Raw genomic sequence first — 13,994 nt, 5'->3', positions numbered from 1 at the left:
CAAGTGGCAATGGACCAGGGTGCATGACTTGAACCTTATGTACAAGTGGGCCCTATTCCCTAATCAACGACAAGAGATATACCAAGCCCTAGGAGACGATGAGCATTCTCACACAGAGGACTCTGATAATTGAAGATTGCCAATCCTTCAGTGATGAAAGTGTGGGTGAGATGGGCATTGTAGAATACTACACTGAGGGACATGAAATAGAACAAATACAGGCAAATTCCAAGCCACAAAAGAGGAGTGTCTACAGGATAGAGTGAGGAATCATACACATGGATTGTGATCACACTTGTGGTATGTAGGAGCCATAGACCTTGAGCAAGCAGGTCTAGCTCAACCAAGAACGACACCGGTGCTTAGGACAAAATGACCATCTGAACTGTGACCACTAGGGGAGACCCCCTCTTCTAGGGAAGATGGCGAGTTCGACTCTGAGTTGGAGGTAAGCTCGAATAGCGACCCAGAAATACCTAGGCCTCCCAAGATCCGACGCACCAACGGGGACCTACCCGTCCACCTAAGGCGCATATGATTGAAGCAAGAACGGGCAAAACAACCTAGGAACATACGAACAACAAAAACCGCTAGACCTTCCTAAAAGATTTACAAAATTCAAGAAAGGAGATAGGGTAGCGATCCTGTTGGGTGCCAAACGGCAAGGGCAAACGAGCGAACCAATCAAGGGACCAGCCAGGGTCACGGAGGTGAACCTAGCACAGGAAGGGGAGACACCCAGACCAGCCTTCATTGCTGATGACTTGACTGAGGAAGAGGAAATGAGTCTTGTCGCTCTCTTGCAAGAGTATTTAGATGTATTCACTTGGTCCTTGGAAGAGCTTAAAGGGATAGAACCGAGTGTAGTGATATACCCATGACACCAGACGCAGCACCGATGAAGCAGTGACTGAAGCAGTGACCGTACCCAATGAATCCAAAGCATGCTCATGCTGTCAAGGAAGAGATTTATAAGTTGATGAGAGCGGGATTCATTTAGGAAATTGAGCACACGGACTGGGTATCACCCATACTCATCGTGATGAAAAAAAATGAAAAAATTAGAGTGTGCATCAATTACAAGAAGGTGAATGTTGCTACTAAAAGGGACAATTATCCATTGCCATACACCAAGCACATGCTTGAAAGAGTGGCGGGCAAGGAGGCCTACTGTTTTTTGGATGGTTTCTTAGCATACAATCAGGTGCAAGTGCATCCTGCCGACAGGCATAAGTCTGCCTTCGCCACTGAGTGGGGCATCTTTGCTTACATAGTCATGCCTTTTGGGTTGACTAATGCCCCTGCTACCTTCCAATGTCTCATGTGCACCATATTTAAAGAAATGGTTCGCCAAGAGTTGGATGTATTTGTCGATGACCTCTGCGTTCACTCGACCTAGATGGAACACTTAAACAAAGTCCCGCAGTCTTTGAGCGGTGTCACCTATATCGTCTCTCCTTGAACCCCTTGAAATGCCAGTTTTGGGTAAAGCATGGATGCATCCTCGGCCACGTGGTGTCGAAGAATAGCATTGCCACTAAATTCTCAAAAGTCAGGGTTATTGTCGACCTTCCATCCCCAACCAGCTACAAGGGAGTTCAATGCTTCTTAGGCCATAAGGGATACTATCGGCAATTTGTGGTGAATTACGCATTGATAGCTAGACCTTTATACAAGCTACTGATTGTTTTTGAATGGACTAAAGCATGCCAATGAGCATATGAAGAGTTGAAAAAGGCTCTAACCACAACACCAATTTTACGAGCCCCGGATTAGACCATTATCTTCCACCTGCATATCGATGCTTCTAAATTTGTTGTGGGGGCAAAGTTGTGCCAACTTGGTGAGCACAACCTAGACTATCCAATGAGCTTTGCTAGTAGATAACTCACTGAGACAGAAATAAACTACTTGATGATAGAAAGAGAGGGCTTGGCCATGGTGTTTGCTGTAAAGAAGTTCCGGCATTATCTATTGGTTACACCCTTTATCTTCTTTGTGGACCATCAAGCCTTGCTATATCTAGTGGACAAACCTTGCGCTACTACAGGACGCATAGCTCGGTGGCTCCTTCTACTTTTGGAGTTTGACTTCTCTGTTGTTGTATGAGAGGAAAAACAACACTACATGGCTGATCATATGTCATGCATCCCCACAGGAGAAGTCGTTGGAGAAGGGATTACCGATGAATTGCCAGATACCCACCTCTTTAACCTCTCTAATGAGAGAGATTTATTCAACGTCTATCTAACGCCATATTGGGCAGATGACATAATCCAAGTGCTTGAGCACGGACTGCCTGAATGATCGATCGGAAGGCAAGGCTGAGGCGACTCATTCTCAAAATCCAACCCTACCAGTTGATAGCAAGCCAGCTGTATCGCTTAGGGCAAGATGGATTGCTGCATAGATGTGTGTGCGAGCATGAGATGCACGACGTGCTCTCAAAGGCACACAGAAAAATTGCTAGTGGACACTTTAGTGAAGAGACGACGGCCCGCAAGGTGTTGCAATCTCAACTATGGTAGCCAATGTTGTTCTGTGGTGCCGCACAATTTGTTAAGCATTGTGACGAATGTCAGCAGACAAAGGTCCTAATTCACAAGGGTCAAATGGAGTTGATCCCAATCATTGCATGACAACCCTTCAAAAAATGGATAATCGACTTCATAGGACCCATCAGCCCCACTACACAGTATTCGCAGGCCAAATACATCATTGTGGCCATAGATTACCTAACCAAGTGGGCAGAGGCGAGAGAAACACGAAAGAATGACGCTCAAACGACTGCCAAGTTCTTGTGGGAGCAGGTGATCTCACGATTCGATTGCCCCATCAAACTGGTCAGTGACCATGCGACACACTTTATCAATGAAGTGATAGTGCATCTCCTATCCACCTTCCTAATTATCCATCAGAAATCCTCTCCATACTACCTTCAAGCAAACGGCCACGCAGAATCCACAAATAAGATTCTTAATGTCCTAACCAAGGTGGTCTCTGCCTCACGCAGCAACTCGAATAATACGCTGACGGCAGCCTTGTGGGCTTACCGCACAGCTTATAAAACGGTTGTCGGAGAGACCCCCTTTAGGTTGACCTACGGAACCGAAGTGATTCTCCCTGTAGAATTCTTCATACCTAGCTTGCATATTGCACTTCAAGAGCGATGGGAAGGAAAGGAGGCATGGATGCAATGGCTAATTGATCTCGAATGCGAAGACTCACCTTCTAGCCACTCATGCACTCATATGTGAGAAGGCATGATGCAAGAGCTGGTTTGACAAGCATGTCAAGCAACGTGACTTTGAACAAGGCGACTTAGTGCTCCTATACTTAGTTAAGGGGCATAAGCAAAAAATGAAGTTTACGGGTCTTCGACCTTTCAAAGTCCGTGCAATCAGGCGAATGGGCAACATCGAGATTGAGACTCTAGACGGTGAGGGAATAGGCTTCTTCAATGGCAGTTGTGTCAAGAAATACTATCCTCCCACACATCCTTTTCATGAACCACCAATGTTGGAACCACCTTTCAATGTATAAGTAGCCATCATCACCAAAATCGATGATGAGGATGAGGAAACCGTGGAGTCTGCATACTTGCACATCATGGTCATTGCCAAGCGAACATGCATCTTTAATGCCGTAATTGACAAGGGAGCGGATTTCAATGTCTTGACTCACGATCATTGGACCCAACTTGGAAAACCACCACTACAATCACCAATGCCAAATTAAGCCCATATGGGGGCCGCTCATACGCACTTCTCAGCAAGTGTAGGGTTGCCATTTCTATCGAGTCCTGAGACTGTACCAATGATCTTCTACGTGCTGCCAGACGCCAAGGACGCAGGCACCGAGATGCTGCTAGGGTGAACCTTCAAAAAGAAAACTTGTTGCAACGTTGATTATGAGTTGGAGCACATTCACCTCGCCATAGGCAATATCCACACTGATACAACTTTTAGCAAGGGCTGCGCAATCTCAACCCAGTCCGCATGGCCACCGGTAGAACTATTAGCAGCCAAATCTAAGGAGAAGGGTAGTGCTTTCACCACCCATCACCTCTCAAGAACTGCTGCTCGTCGCAAAAAAAGCTAAGGCCCAACAACCTAGTTTTCAATGGAGGCCTAAACAGCCGCAACCACCACCTAGGAGTCATCGCACACAACCTCACAAGACTCGAAGCTCCAACCCTAGGACACCAAGGCACAGTTACAAAAATCGGCGCATAATCAGGCAAAGGAGGGTCCCTAAAGCCCTCCTGCACATGCAAGGCTACTATGAGGGGAATGCCTGGATATGGATCCCTAAAGCTCACAAGGCCAAGGGCACCACTCGTACGCCACCCCCAAGCTTGATCACCCCCAACCCCATAGAACCTCAAAACCATAAATCACAGTGCTCCCGAGGCCCACATCCATCAAGCTCATCCGCACACATTCCCAAGAGAGTCGAACAATCCTATCGGCCCAAACGATAGACATCGTCACATGAGCCATCACCCACTAGAGCCCATCCGACTACAATAATCCACTCTGAAGGCAACAGTCCATCAGAAGCAGCTACTACTTCCCCAGCCCTAAGCCACGAAGCCCAACCGCAACCTCAAGAACACCCACAACCACAAGTATCCATTGTCAAAGGCTCTAGTGCTATCAAACCCCAACCACCAGCATGTCTTAAACCCTCCTATGAGCAAAAATCATTTTTGACACTGGCCTCATATCTAACCGAAGATATAGGGGATGACGTGGTTGATTGCATTAGGTGGCTTGATGCCACCTTCAGAGAGCTAGCTCTGAGCTACGACCGCTTGGACTTAGGCTTGCTGCCCGAGCCTTTTGCAAGTTCGTACGATGCCTTGTTCTTGGGAGACGTTTGAACTTGCCTTTGCAAAGGTAGGTAACTCCACCGTTGTATTTCTCAATAGCAAGATCTCTAAAGAGCAAGCCCTCAAACAACGCCTCATCACATCATATGATTAGCAAACTACTTCTGCCATCACCGACTAAGAAATTGCAGAATTATCCAAACTTTTTGAGACTGAATCTCCATTCTTGAGGCACTAGTATACTCTTAGGTTGCAATGGGAAGTAGAAGGGTGCTGAATCATGATAAACGCTGATCACATCATATGATCAATGAACCACTTCTGCCATCACCGACTAAGAAATTGCAAAATTATCCAAACTTGTTGAGACTGAATCCCCATTCTTGAGGCACTAGTACACTCTTAGGCTGCAATGGGAAGTAGAAGGGTGCCGAGTCATGATAAACATTGAGCAGTGCTACACAATCAAAACAGTGGAGTATGACCTCACTTATGTCGCGCCAACCTCATATAGAGTGTTAACCACTCTTCCCGAGCTGCCCCCTAAAAGAGCACATCAAGGGACACCCTTACTTTGATCACCTTACTGAATGAGGAAGAGCTACATATTGCTAGTCACGTCACCTCCGGTGACTTTCTAACAGATGTTCTCACTTACATTACACACGTGGGCACTTGACCTTTTGATCTAGACCACGCAGCTCAGTTAGAGTACAACCCTGATTTCTACACTTGGTTCCTAGGCCAATAACTCCTAGGCCCATTGCAGAATGTCCTCGACCTCCAAAACCTTCAATCCTAGGAAGGATTCTTCTCGATCTGGGAGGGGAGGGAGTGAGGTGAATCAAATTAAAACCAAGGAAAATCAAGCAAAACACATAAATACATAAACAACGAGCAAGGTAGGAAAATGGCAAGAGAACTTTGAAATAAAGAGCAAAAGGTTAAAGTCGAAAGGGAAGATTCTTCATTGGATGGGATTTTAATGCTTTCATTCAATAAACATATAGAGTCTTTCTTTTCAAACAATGACTTTTCTTGCATATTGTTAATTTGGAGGCACTAATGGAAACTTGAGATTATGACAGGAATAAAAGATGTCGCAGCAAGACTGCGCCCACCGACTTCCGTTCAAGAAAAGAAAAGAGTGCAATACATCATCACTCTTGAGAGCCATGCCTATAACCAGCTTAAGTTTCGAACCATTCACAACATAGAGGGTGTGGTGGCCAAGGAGGATGTGGCCAAGAGAATCATCGAACAATACAACTTCACCAAGTACCTTGAAAAATTTGCACAAGAACCTGACCACACAAAGTGTGTGAAGTTTCTCAGGACTTACCACCCTGACAATAAGTGTGGCACCGTCACGATAGGAAGGGGAGAAAATGCCAAACAGGTACAGGTTCACTTAACCCCTGCCTTAGTGGAGAAGGCATTGGGACTGGAGCCAAAGATAGAGAAGAAGTAGAAGAGGGATGTGTATGCCATAATGAAAATGAAAAAGGAGGATGTGCTAACTAACAATGGCATTAGTATCTAGGACATTCCTAATACGAAAGCCAGACTGCAAGCAAAGCTAGTACAAGCGCTCTTCTCCAGCTAGCGCTACAACGCCTTAATGCATCAAATCAGCGTGCTTGTGGTGCTGGAGAACGTAACGGCTCACACCCTGCATGAAGTCGACTGGAACGATTATGTACGCAAAACCATCGACCAGGCGGCTAAAGCACTAGCTTTAGAAAGCACACTAGCGAGAGGAGAATCCCTAGCTTTCGAGGCCAAGGAAAGAAAGAAGGCCTCGTTTATTGCCTATGGAAGCATTTTGACTACGCTCATCTAGGAGGCAGTGAAGGAGACACAAGATGCAGAAGAAGGAGAAGGAGAAGCACCTGAAAGGTTACCCTCTCACCAGGACCAAGAGAGGTCCACCAGCGACGACGACAGGACCGAGACTGATAAGGAAGGGCAAGAACAAAAAGAACAATCGAGCAAAAAGCAGGCCAAGAAACCCAAGAAGAAGACAACACAAAAGAAAAAGAAGCCGGATGAAGGCTGCATGAAGGAGAAAGAGGATTTGGAAAAGGCAAAAAGAGAATCCCTCAAGGAGGCCGAGGAGAGAGAGAAGAAGAAGAAACAGGAAGAAGAAAAAGCAAAGGAAGAAGTCAACAGGGCTAAAAAGGTGTCAAAACAAGAGGCTGAAAAGAAGAAAAGGAAATAACACGAATAAAGAGAGAAACTGGAGGAAGAGTACAGGAAAGTTGAAGAAGGCAACGAAGGGCTACTAAGGAAGAAGAGGAACTAAGAAGGAAGGAGGAGGACTTGGCTGAAGCCACGCAACGGTCCATTTAAGTAGTAGTACAGGGCTGATGATCTGGGAGCCTGGAGCCCGCTGAGGGAAGAATGGCCTAGTTCTAGCACGCAGGTTCCAGAAGTCACGCCGCCCGCTATCCTTGAAGGCAAAGGCAAGGCCCTTCTCCATCCTATCCCATGGTGCCCTCCACCGAACCAACCATCCTCACCCCTAGCATCCCCACTAGCATGGAGGTCTCTAACTTTGTGGCCTGGATACAATATTTTATCAATAAATAAATGGCCCAAGGAAAGAGTACGAAGACCACGGCCACAGGGCAAAAGAGACCAGCCATAGATGCTGAGTCGAGACAGGACCAGAAGCCTCCGAGAGTGGAAGCCTCGACCACCCTAATCCACACAACAATGACGCCACCAGCCAGCTACGACGAGTACGTCGCTGAGTTGCTCTCCCAATTGGAGAGGGCTAAGGAGGAAAAGAGGATGGTTGTGGTTGAGTTGGTGGTGGAAAAGGAGTCGATAACCGCCTTCCACCTAGAAAAAACCCGCACAATAGCCATGCAACAATGACAGATCTTTGACCTCAAGCATGAACTAAAGGCCAAGGATGACATGGAGAAGAGCTACAAGCAGCGGCTTGAGGATGAGAATCAAGAACTGGTGCAGATGCAGAGAGCATATAAGCTCCTCTTGATGCAACATGGAAAATTGGAAGCAAAAACTGCCAATATGGAGCAAATGATGGAGGAATTGAATGCCAAAGAAGAGGAGAGAAAGCAGGACATGGAGCAACAACAAAAGGAGATCGGACTAATCAGCTACACTTGGGAAGGAAAGAGCATGAGAACATGAGCAGGGAACTCAAAGCCTAGGAGTAGAAGCTGGTAACCCTGGCACAGAAGCAGGGGGAAAGCAAGGAGGAAATGAACAAGAGAGCAGAGGAATGGGCAGCGCAGAACAAAAAAAGGGTGAATACACTAGCACGGTGCATCGCATTGGTGGAGAAAGAAAAAATCATTGCAGAAAGTAAACAAGACGCCACCCAGACAGCCTTTTCAGTGCCTAGAAAAAGGCCTTCATAAACATACTACTGGACACGACCCGCCCGGAGGGAAAGGAGTCATTGGAGGTAGTGCAGAAGAAACTGAGCATCGCACGCGCAGAGCCCTACATGTGGGGCTACAGATGTCACCCCAACCTGCGGAGGTTAGGCTGAGCCTAGAAGAGCAATGGAAGTACCTACTACTGGCCGGCCTAACCCCCCAGGAAATGGACACATTGGGCTTTGAAGAAGGAGCGCAACTAGAAGACCGCCGGCAGGGGGAGGAGGCTGACCTTGAATTTGTTATGGGGAGAATTGGAGAAGAGGTAATCCCACAACCCACCTTGTTGCATGTCCATGAACAACAACAGATTGATACATCCGTGGAAAGACAAGCCGCACTAAGGGAGACACGGAGAAAGTTAGTTGAAGAAACCAAGAAGCAGCTAAGAGCCAAACCGGTCGTGTAGCCATCCGCACCCCTCCCACCATGCCTCGATGACCTCCCTACTGGATTCCACGCGGAGCTGGTGATTTGGGAATGACAAGAAAAAGAAAAGGACCCATTCACTTTCAGCTTCCTCATGCCCAACAACCTGCGGAGGGTCCTACCGATCAAGGTGATGGAGGAGGTGATCACAAGCGACTGGCGGCCAGCTAGGACAAAAATGGCCGGAAGAAAGAGAGAGGACCCCCACTCTGTGGGGAAGGGAAGAAGCACAGTTTTGGCAAAACAAGGTGTTCGAAACACCACATATTGTACAGGGCTACAATGGCCAACCCCTATGGAGGAGGCGAGTGTGCAACATTATCATGCTCACCTGGATGGCTTTTTGTAACACCCTACCCTATGAGAGGAATGGCCCCACATTCATGGCATATCCTCGTAGGGTAGGTGTGGATTTTGTTGCCACCCTCCATGGGCGTCATGATTTTCCCATCATCTACAACTCCAACGCCGCCTCCTTCGAACATGCCCTCCTCTTCGACTCGGAAAGCCTAAATAATTCCATGATGCGTTTTCTCATGGACTTCTCTTCATGCCCCAATCCAGCCTTTATAAGTACCTGTAATTATCTTAGGTTACTTAAGTTACTACTCAAGCAGGACCTGACCCCACAAGAACATGGCGGCCTGCCTCCCCTCTTTTTTGACCCTAACACCATCGACAGTAATGCCATGGTGTGTTTAATGATGAGAGCTAGCCTTATCCCCTCTTTTTGCCTAGCTCTCCTAGAGGATATGAACGACAGCCAGCTTACTAGGTGCAACCATCCCTTCCTCTCCACCACCTCCCTCCACGTTGTCGTATTGCTGCGCATTCGAAGTGTGTAAACCACCCAAAAGTTGTGCATGGGATTTGGTACTTTGTACATACTTAGTTGTTGTGATAACATTTATTTTATGCGTATAAGTATAGTGGGGAGGAGTTGGAGACAAAAGTGGCGAATATGATGAGATGCTTTCAGCCTATGTTGAGCAAGGTTGAGTGGTAAGCACAACTGATGCTAGTGAACATGTTAGGACTTTGTCTTGTCCTTCTCCAGCTACATCAAAAATACCTAATGATAACCACATCCAGGAGTTGGAAAGAAGGAGGCTAAGCATTGAAATGTGCTATGAGAAGCATGGAGTTATCACTGTTACAGTGTGTGCTTGTTTTGGGTTACAATGTGTTGTTTACATGGGCGCCAAAGATATGGAACAACAGGCTTCTGTCTTTAATCCGGTGTTGGATATGGATCCGAGGCTAGTTGTTGGTCTCTTTGACCTTCCGAGAGACGCAGATATTAGTATATTTGTTCTCCGTTTTGGTGGGGAGTGTGAACTCGTATGGTTGACTGATAAGAATGCCTTAGCTGTATTTTCAGATATTGCAAGAGCCGCAACTGCAATGCGACGAGTGGATCATGCTTCTGCATACAGTGGTGCTGTACGAGCATTTCTGCCCACCTCTGGATCAACCGCCCATGGATGGGGTTCTGCTGAAACTGGGGTAACCATAAAAGGCTCAGCATGTAGGAGAAACATTCAAGAGTCGAGCTGGTGTGAAGATGCAGAGGAAGTCACAAACGGAAAGTTAGGAAACTAAAGATAGAGGAGAAAAGGAAGGGGAAAAGGAGACTAATTGGGAAAAGAGAATTCGAATGGCGAAAGGGGGGGAAAAAAGACGGGTCTTCACGCGTTTGAATGGAGGAGACAAAAAACTGTCATGCTAATACTCGACGATCAGAGAGGAGGATACACGGGAAGAGAGTGCTGGAGTGATGCTGATTACAGGTCCCCCGACGACCTCTTCCTCTCTCAATCTGGCGACTCTCTCTCCCCTGCACGATTGCCTCTTGCCCTTCGTCTCGAAGGCCATCGGGTACACCATAGTCGCTGCTTCAACGGTCGTCAAAGTTCCCCAGATCTATCTAATCCTCAAGAATCGCAGCGTGAAGGGCCTCAGCCCCGCATCTTTCGAACTCGAGGCAGTCGGCTACACCATCGCTCTGGCATACTGCGTTCACAAAAAGCTCCCATTTTCGACTTATGGAGAGCTTCCTTTCCTGCTTATACAAGCCATCATCTTTGTGGTACTTATTTATGGCCATAGCCCATCCTTAGGAGTCAACAGTTGGATGAAGGCTGGCTTATATTGTACTTTAGCTCCAACTGTTCTCGTCGGCAACATTGATCTTGTCCTGTTTGAAGCTCTTTATGCATATCAACATGCGATCTTTTTCTTTTCAAGAGTGCCACAAATCTATAAGAACTTTCAGAACAAAAGCACAGGACAATTAAGCTTCCTCACAAACTTCATGAATGTTGGAAGCTCGACAGCAAGAGGACACAGAGTATGAGCAGATGGAACGAAGCTTTTTGTGGAAGGGCACGCTAACATGCTGAAAGGAGGAGATGGACAGGCGGCAATGAGTCGAAAAGAGGAGGATGACGCAATGACCCACATGGCTGTGGAGCTTGAAGTTATGGCATTCTTGTTATGAATTAAAAGATGTTTTCATTATCCTATATCTCCACCTCAGATGGGAAGGATGAATAGCTGCAGATCCAAGGCGGCAGTGCCTGCTACCTCGGCTCTATCATGTTGCTCTGGGTCAGTCCTGGCCTTATGAGCCTCATACAGAGCTTATTCGCCCGTGGCCAAGGCCCCAGCTGGTCCATACGCTCTTCTTTCTTGTGCTTGTGAGCTTCCGCCGTGCGGCCTCCATCTTCTTCACCCTCTACTTCTCCTCATAAATTAGGGCCGACTGATCTGCCCCGCCATAGCCAGGCTGCTGATCGTAGCTGTCGACTCTTGCCAGCAGAAGTCCCTTGATCATCAGCAATCGGCACCTGTGATGACGATTTGAATAGGCAATCACATGACTCCAGCCTTATATTCCTCAAGATCTGTCCCGCTTTGAAATGTTTTTATTAACATTGGAACTAGATGAAAGTTTTACCCATGTTTTGAGATGGGGAGCTGGAGCATATATGAGAACAAGGAACTCTTGTCAAGGTATGAGATCTTGGGTCGCATAGGGTCTTATGCAGATGTATACAAAGGAAAAAGGAGAATTGATGATGTGTTAGTGGCACTTAAAGAAGTACATGACTATCAGAGTCCTGCAGAGAAATTGAAGCATTGCTGCGCTTGAGGGACCAACCCCATGTTATTCAGCTCTTAGAGTATTTCTGGCTGAGTGAAGATGATGTTGTGCTAGTTCTTGAGTACCTGTCATCAGATCTGATTGCAGTCATTAACGAAGGACAGAGCAGGGAGCCAATCAAGGGCCTGACTGAGGCAGAGATTAAAAGTTGGATGCTCCAGCTTCTGCATGGAGTTGCTGCCTGCCATTTTGCATGTGTCCTTCATCGTGATCTCAAGTCCTCTAATTTGTATGATTATTCTATTGGAGGTAGAAAAGGCTGAAGTATTTTGCTTTTGTGAGTCGTTGTGTGGTGGTTCTGTATATGCAGCTCAGATAGTCAGGTTTAATAGAGTTTGGTGGTGGCACTGGCTATGATGTGAAGGCTACATTTTCTGTTCCTTGTATGCCTGGAGGACTACTGTAGCTGTAGACAACAAACATCAAGGTTGATTGAATGGTGAATTCTTCTGTGGATGTTTCCTTTGAACTGGAAAAATTAGTCTTATGCCAATGATAAAACAGGATGAGAAAGATGACAAACTCATAGCTGTTTGTTCTGATGATTCTAAGTTTTGACATTACAAAGACAACTGAATCCTTCCTTCACACAGACTTGCTGAATTCTGAATGCAAGCCTATATGCTAAAGACATAACTGTCTTCAAAAACCTGAATGTAAACAGTTTATGTGATACTTCGGATTATCCTGAACATGAATTTCTTGTAACTCATTTGATAAGCAATATAGTGATCTTTGACATCCAATATTTGAGATCTTGTTAGCCTCATTTCTTGCTGTACCTTGAACCCCGTGTTCTGCAGCTCTCACACGATCTCTTTGACATTTCTGGTGAACCCGACGTGAAAGTGCTGCGTTATCAGCAAGATGGGAGACTCGCAAGAAGAGATGACAGATGATAATGTCATGAAGAACCTATTTCAGTCATTTACCATGTATATGCAGCAGCAAGCTCATGCAAAACGTGACAGTGATGCTATGGATGCTTTGAAAGTTGTCCAACAGGAGATGAAGCAGTTTAATGGCCAACAAGTGTCAACTTACCTGCATTTGTATGAAGAAAAGATGAAGTTTTTTGGGGTTTCTCAAGATGTTTGGAGCCGCTACTTCTTGTGGATCGTGGTGCGCGCTCTTGAAGGTCGAATTGCAGAAATTCAAGAAGCACATGCAGGTTGGGCTGAATTTAAAAAGGCATTAAAAGATGAATATTTCCTGGAGGATACAGGTCTTATGAATCGCAGGAATTTTTTAGCATGGGTTTCTACGCCTAATAAGGGACTTTCTGTTACCGCTCTTCTGCGAGAGTTTGAAAGCCGTTATGATCAGTTGGATGGGACTGAACAGCAAGCTTTGGAGATGCAGAAAGTGGAGTTATTTTTGCAAGCTGCAGATGCTGATTTGCAGGAAAAGTTGGATGATCTTTTGGAAGATCAAGCTACTGATTCAGGTTTAAAGACTGAGTGGAGACATGTCATTGATGCTGTGAATGCTCTTGTCAAGAAGCAGCGTAGGAGAGTCAGATTGCATCGTAATACAGGATTAGTTCCTGAAAAATCCTTGGAGACTTCTTCTTCTACCCCTGCTACTTCTTTGCCTAAGCCTACTCCTCCTGTTATGAATCTACCAGTTCCTGTTGCTCCAGTGCCCTTATCTGTAGATGATGTTATTAAAGGCTTGGCGGATTTGACGATTGAAGCAGTCAAAGCTGAAGTTGGTAAGTTAAAGGAGCAACTTATGTCAGTACCTGCTGTAGCACCTGCTCCAGTGACTGCTTTTCCAGCTAGTCAAAGAAAAGGGCGACGATGTATTTGGTGTGATAGTACAGAGCACCAACACTGCAGAGATTGTGATGCTTTTCAGGAAGCACGTAAGAAGAATGTAGTGTTCTGGGGACAAGATGGGAAGATATGGCTGACAGAGACTGGCGTTCCTCTTGACACGAACTTTGGTAAGGGAGGTATGAAGAAGCTTGTTGATGATATGGCTGCGCGATCAGCTTATGTGAGTGTTAGAGGAGATGCTTCAGCTTTTGGAGTCCAGCTTGAGCAGAAATCTGATGGAGACTCTGCTTTATGGTCTTCTGCCTTGGAGATAGAGAGAAGAGGGAAAGTTCAAACTTCTACTATGACTTGTGTGGGCTCTAGCATCC

The 13,994-nt window shown here is 46.2% G+C and overlaps 1 pseudogene; it reads left to right on the top strand.

The window, feature by feature from the left end:
* The first annotated feature begins 5,819 nt into the window (after window positions 1–5,819).
* LOC148012953 (mannose-P-dolichol utilization defect 1 protein homolog 2 pseudogene) lies at window positions 5,820–12,527 on the top strand (annotated as a pseudogene).
* The last annotated feature ends 1,467 nt before the right edge of the window (window positions 12,528–13,994 follow it).

This window comes from Lygodium microphyllum, chromosome 26 (assembly GCF_053477565.2).
Source record: "Lygodium microphyllum isolate KBCC chromosome 26, Lygodium_microphyllum_v1.1.10, whole genome shotgun sequence".
Taxonomy (NCBI): domain Eukaryota; kingdom Viridiplantae; phylum Streptophyta; class Polypodiopsida; order Schizaeales; family Lygodiaceae; genus Lygodium; species Lygodium microphyllum.
The sequence above is the reverse complement of the archived record's forward strand: the minus strand, read 5'-3'. Positions and strand labels throughout refer to the sequence as shown.